A 6,833-nucleotide genomic window follows, 5' to 3' on the forward strand; every position below is an offset into this window, starting at 1 on the left:
TACTACTGCTAAGGTTCACACTGAATTATTTCAGATTATTGTGTCGTACATATTTAACTACAAAATGGGAACCTTGGTTATGAGGGGAATTGAAGGAGCATGTTCAACTGCTAACATGGAATCAAAGTGGGGACGATGTTGAGCATGGAAGAAGACATCTCGAATACGTCGGCATCCCTACGACCAGATAAACAAAACCCAAATGAATAAATAATCAATAACCCAAAACAAAACCCAAATGAATAAATAATCAATAACCCGAAAAAGAACATATGGAGAGAGCAAATTTAAAGAAAAGCAAAGATGAAATCAACTTGATACATAAATGTTTGCTCAAATGATGTCTAAACTTCCTGGCGTGCAATTATAAAAAGGAGAAACTATTGCCATGCCAGGAAGGTTAGACATTAGTTCTTCAAACATTTTTTCTTCTCTTGAAGGTATGGAAGTCTCGCCTAATTTGTGGATTCTCCTCAAGTATTTCAATAGTTTTTTTTAGAATACATAACACAGAAGAGAGTTCCATTTCAGTTATTTATATATAAATGTCAATGCAGTTGGACACTCTTCGGTTTCTCATCATCAATGAAAGGAAGATCAGAAAAAAGGCTGCAACTATTTACGTATAAAATTGGTGGAATAATTGAGGATGACCAGTTACATCAGTCATCTCCCATTCTCCATTATTAAATATACTAATAACTTAAACAAGTAATATAGTAGTAATAATTTAACTAGAAGATATGATTACATGATATCCATAATGAATCTATATTCAATAATTCAGACAGATGCATCGTATAAAGACAAAAAAATCATTAAAAGACGTCTTCCAGTATTCTTTCGTTTTAAATTTTTAACTTATCATGCATTTATTATACTGCCACATTAATGGCATAAAATTGACCTTGCATTTATTATTGTATGAACGAAATTTGAAAAGAATTTTTAGTAGTAGTATAAATAAGCTTGAATCGATGGAAAAATTTAAAATATATCATTGGCTATCAAAGTTTATCAAGCATTTATCATTTCATCTTCAAATATAATTCATATTCTATGAATAAGTCTGAAAAGCAGATTGGAAACATTATGGGAGAGAAGGAAGATGTTACTGATACCGATGCCACAAAAGCATTGACTGATTTTTCAAACATGATTACAAGTTTTAATGATTCATTCGTGGAAGGAGATGCAGATTCAATAATAGACTTCATGCAGGTGATTGCATCTGCCACAAAATTGATGTATGAGTCAGCAGCTAAATATATGAAATCCGAATTGGAAGAGATTGAGGAGTTGAAGGATGAAGTTGAGGAGGCAAATGAGATGTTGAAGGCTTTTAACAAGAAGAACAAAGTATTGGATAGGTTGGATTAGTCAACTACATATGTTATGTTTGCTTTGTTTAATAATGTTGTTTTGTGAGATACCGTAAACACAGTTTTTATTTTAATGCAAAATAATTTCTTATCTACTGAAGTTTATATTAATAATTGCATTTAAGAGTATATTTTATTTGTAAACTAAAGGAAATAGGTTGCCTATATCTAATAAGAGTATATTTTATGTGTAGTGAGGCAATAAAATTTGTAAATATCTAAAATATCAGTTTTTTTCATATTCCATCTAAAAACTTGCAATTTTAAAGTACGATTTGCATAAGGATAATGAAAATGTGTTGGTGCTTAAATTGTTAAATTAATTGTGTAGTGAAACAACTATAATTTGAAAATACCTAAAACATCTGTTTCTTCATATTACATCTAAAAACTTGTAATTTTAAAGTACATTCTAATTTCGTTATATAATCGGTTTAACATGAAAAGTTTAATTATATTTAATTAAGATTTGCAATAATTAATATTTAATAAAGGATATCGTAGGTGTAATTTTAAGAACTAATTTTTTTCCGTAGCTCAATTTTTTTTTTGGGTTGTCAAAATATTACTCTACTCAAATATAATTTGAAAATACCTAAAACATCTGTTACTTCATATTACATCTAAAAACTTGTAATTTTAAAGTATATTCTAATTTCATGATATAATCGGTTTAACATGAAAAGTTTAATTATATTTAATAAAGGATATCGTAGGTGTAATTTTAAGGACTAATTTTTTTCCGTAGCTCAATTTTTTTTTTGGGTTGTCAAAATATTACTCTACTCAAATATAATTTGGAAATACCTAAAACATCTGTTACTTCATATTACATCTAAAAACTTGTAATTTTGAAGTACATTCTAATTTCGTGATATAATCGGTTTAACATGGAAAGTTTAATTATATTTAATTAAGATTTGTAATAATTAATATTTAATAAAGGATATCGTAGGTGTAATTTTAAGGACTATTTTTTTCCGTAGCTCAATATTTTTTTGGGTTGTCAAAATATTACTCTACTCAAATATAATTTGGAAATACCTAAAACATATGTTACTTCATATTACATCTAAAAACTTGTAATTTTAAAGTACATTCTAATTTCGTGATATAATCGGTTTAACATGAAAAGTTTAATTATATTTAATTAAGATTTGTAATAATTAATATTTAATAAAGGATATCGTAGGTGTAATTTTAAGGACTAATTTTTTTTCGTATCTCAATTTTTTATGGATTGTCAAAATATTACTCTACTCAGTACTAATTCGGAAATACCTAAAACATCTGTTTCTTCATATTACATTTCGTTATATAATCGGTTTAACATGAAAAGTTTCATTATATTTAATTAATTTAACATACTATAATCCTTAATTTTGACATCAATAATTTACAGTTAATAAATATAAAAAAATATAATATTTCAATATTAATGAGATTGTGATGATAGATAAATTGGAGAAAACCATAGTACTATTATTGAAAATGAAAAAGAACTGTGTTAACATAAGTAAAACAACAAAATAAAGTAAAAGACAAAAACATCACAGTTTATCTATGCTTAAATCCACATTCACATTATGTGCATTTTTAATTTTGGCCTTCATATCTTTCAGCTTCTTCACCAAATCCTCCTTCTCCTCCATTTTTGACTCAAAATATCCAGCCATTGAATCAGAGAGAAACACTAATGCAGATGAAACAACTTTCATGAATTTTAGGATTTCATCCTTGTCTCCACGCTTGAGTGCAACTTGTACTCCATTTAGAACACTTTCATAATAAACTCCCAATTGAGGATCATCACTACCCTCACTATCTTCACATGTCTTTCTCTTTTTCCCTGAGGACTCACTTGCCACGTTCCCAATATTCTCTCCTGACATATTTATCAATGATTACAACACTTTGATAGTGCTATGTGAAATGGTATGCATGGTAAGAGACTATTTATATAGATTAACACACCTTTTCAAATGCACACTACATGTAACTGAAAACTGCTTTTATTTCACGAATACATTGAATCCAATACGATCTGTATTCAGTTACATTTACCATACCAACATAATGGCATTTAAAAAAGTATTAATACATTGAATACAAAACGGATACATCGAACGAAAAGACGTCTCTGTATTTAAGTGTGATTATGAAGAGACTTTACAAATTAAGTACATTAATTCTGAAATTTTCTATATAAATAGGAGTATGTAATGCTCTCGAAATGTTATACTCGCTCTTAAAATATGGATGTGGTAGTACTTTCCGATTCAGTAGATCCTTCCAAAGAGCCTTCCAAAAATGAAGACAATTTCCATCCATACCTATTTGAGGATGATCCTAATGAAGGAATTTCTCCACTCAAAAAAATAAAAGTAGAAAAGTCTAAAAAAGAATCAGTGGGGCCTTCGTCGCGAAAGAAGAAAAAGGCTCAGCAAAAGTTGGATGTGAAGGAAGGGAATACATTCAGGAAGCTTATTATTGGGAAGACTGATGACGGTGTTAATCCGTTGGGTGCTACTCCATTTCCGATAAATGAAATTAAAGATGTTGTTCAAAAGTGTGTCAAGAAACATATGCATCAACATACAGATTAATTCTTAGCTACAATCAAGACCATCGTCAGAGCCTTAAATATTTTGCATGATTCAATGGGTCTTAGTTCGGAGTCGGATTCTAAGGAGATGGAAACTAATGATGATAAGTTGAATGAAAGGAGAGACAAGAAGGAGATGTAGATCCACAAAAGCATTTGATTGTGAAAAATGCTTTAATAAGTTTCATATTCTCAATTATGTGTGTCTTGACTTACTGTAAGACATTCAATTTCAATAATATATATGCAACAGTGATTTTCAATATTTTATTTCTTAGTTTCATTATTGGATGCATTCTAAATAAGTACACATAAGAAGACGTCTTCTAATTGGCGTACGATTAACATATTACATTAGCAAATGCTAAGTATAACAAACAAGATAATTAAACATTTTTTATAACAAAATATTTGAATTGTTATTTTTTAATATGAAATGCTAATCCCGAATAATTTGTAATTTGAAGGCATTAAATATAACGTTATGTCCTATTAGCCCTTGTTTGAGAGGAGGTAAATGGGAGTAAATGGGAGTAATGGAAGGTTAAGTATTAAGTTAACCTTGTTTGTGAGTTATTTTTTGAGAGTAAATGGAAAAAATGGGGTTAAATGTTTACTTCCTCTAACCTCCAAACTCTAACCTCCAAATTGGGGGTTAATGGGAGTAACGTAAAGTTTTTTAAAATTTTTTGTCTCTGCAGAGTAAATTTAACCTCCATTAACCTCCAAACTCCCAAACATTAAAAAAAATGCATTTAAAATAATTTTTAAAACCAATTAAAAAAAATGCCACTGGCCGCTTTCGAACATATGACCAAATGAATTTTATGGTAGTTGCTAACCAGTTGATCTACGAACAATTACTGATGCAATTGATAATTAATATGTTTTATCGTGTTTATAGAATAAACTGTGAAAAATACGAAAAAGCGCGCGGTGTTGGGGTTGAACACGGGTTGACTCGTTTATAGCACCACACTTACTGTTACTGTAGACCATTTTAGTGATACGCCATTCGAATTAAATGATAACACGTGTTCCCAAAGTCAGATTGAAATGATCGTCTCTGTAATTCGAACGCCATACTTTCCGATTGAAATCCTGGAGAAATTACCAACGACTGAAACCTAACTTCATCACCGGCGACTCGCGTCGATTGTTCCTTTCCACTACACATATTTTTTTTTCATCCTAACTTTCTAAAGCTTCAAATTTCAAGCTCCAATGGCTAAGACAAGACAGAGTACAGCTGGTTCATGAAGCAAGGGGAAGCAGAAATTGCAACCTAAGAGGAAGAACAAGGCTGTAAAAAGGCGTAGAACTTGCAATGCCGGAACATCTAGTACCAGGGATAGAGTGGCGAAGCTGGATAGTATGCTTGTGCTCAAAGGTATGCCCGTTGATATCGAATCCCTAAAAAAAATCGATTTTGATGTTTCTCCTTACATTGAGGATTTAAAATTGAGGAAACTATTGACTCTTAAAGTCAACACATACGATGAATTAGTTAAGGAATTCTATAGAAACCTTCATAGGAATAATAAGGGCACAGAGATATCTTCTAGTGTCAAAAATGTTAAGATCAAAATAGACACTGCTTTGTTAAATGAACTTTTTGATATGCCTTCGGTTGAGGATGGGTTTTGCATTAAAAACCTAGCTGATAAAAAATAGAATGGGAGGGGTATAATGATATCCATTTCATAAACGAAGTCCTACACGAGTCTGGTTTACCCCTTGCCACGACAAACATGACGGCTCATGCCCGATTTTTACATCAAGTGGTTATAAAGACATTGCTACTAAGTATGGTAGCAGGGAAAAATGCTCATTAGCCGAAAGGATTATTTTGTGGCATCTGTTAAAGGGGAAACAGATGAATTTTGCTCAACAGATTATCTATCACATACTGAATAGGTTCAGAGCGGTTAAGAAAGAACGTCAAAGGAAAATCCATCTACCTTATGGTAATCTTTTGATGGTAGTCTTTGAACATTACAATGTTCTTGTGACTAGGAGGGATAACCGATCAGTCAATACAAATCTCATGGATGCTCTATACTTGTTAAGTATGGCAACTATGACGAGTAATAGAGGCTGGATCCTTTCCAAATTTGTCAGAGCTGAAGATGAAATTGTGTTTGATAAAAAAAACATATTTAAGGAACGTGGGGAATGACAGAGAGGATGTTGAGGTTGAGCTGGAAGGTGATGGGCCTGTGGATGATGACATAGAAAGTCTAGATGTTGGGATGGATTGTTTTGATTTTGAAGATGAAGATGTTGGGATGGGTGGTGTGGAGATGGAGGGTTCAGAGGTTGAGTTAGAGGCTGATGAGCCAAGACCCAAAGAGTCTGACGAAGAAGAGGAGGATGAGTATGAGATTGTATTCCGGACGGTGGAGCAGCCAGAAAATGAGAAAACAATGGAGGAAAAAGTTGATGATGACAGCAATGTTCTGGAGTTGGTACCTTACGTTGGAGCTGAACTACCGACACCCTCTTGTCCAATGAAGAAGCTTCTGATTTTAGACTTGAATGGGGTACTTATATGCTCGCGAACCGGTCTCCATCGCCCACATATCACTCTATTCATGAAATTCTGTTTTGATAATTTTACGGTTGCAATTTGGTCATTAAAGATGAGGTATTTTTCACATTCTTATAAGGTTCATTGAATCCTAAACATTTGATCCTCTTTTTACATTCTTCTTAAGTTCATTGAATTTTTTATAATTATAGTGTCTTCTTATGTGTTTTTCAGGAAAAACATTGACAAGATTCTTCCAAAAATTAGAAGATCATTGGCTGATGAAGTTCAAATGTTGTTTGTTTGGGTTAGACAA

This window comes from Euphorbia lathyris, chromosome 5 (assembly GCF_963576675.1).
Source record: "Euphorbia lathyris chromosome 5, ddEupLath1.1, whole genome shotgun sequence".
NCBI lineage: Eukaryota > Viridiplantae > Streptophyta > Magnoliopsida > Malpighiales > Euphorbiaceae > Euphorbia > Euphorbia lathyris.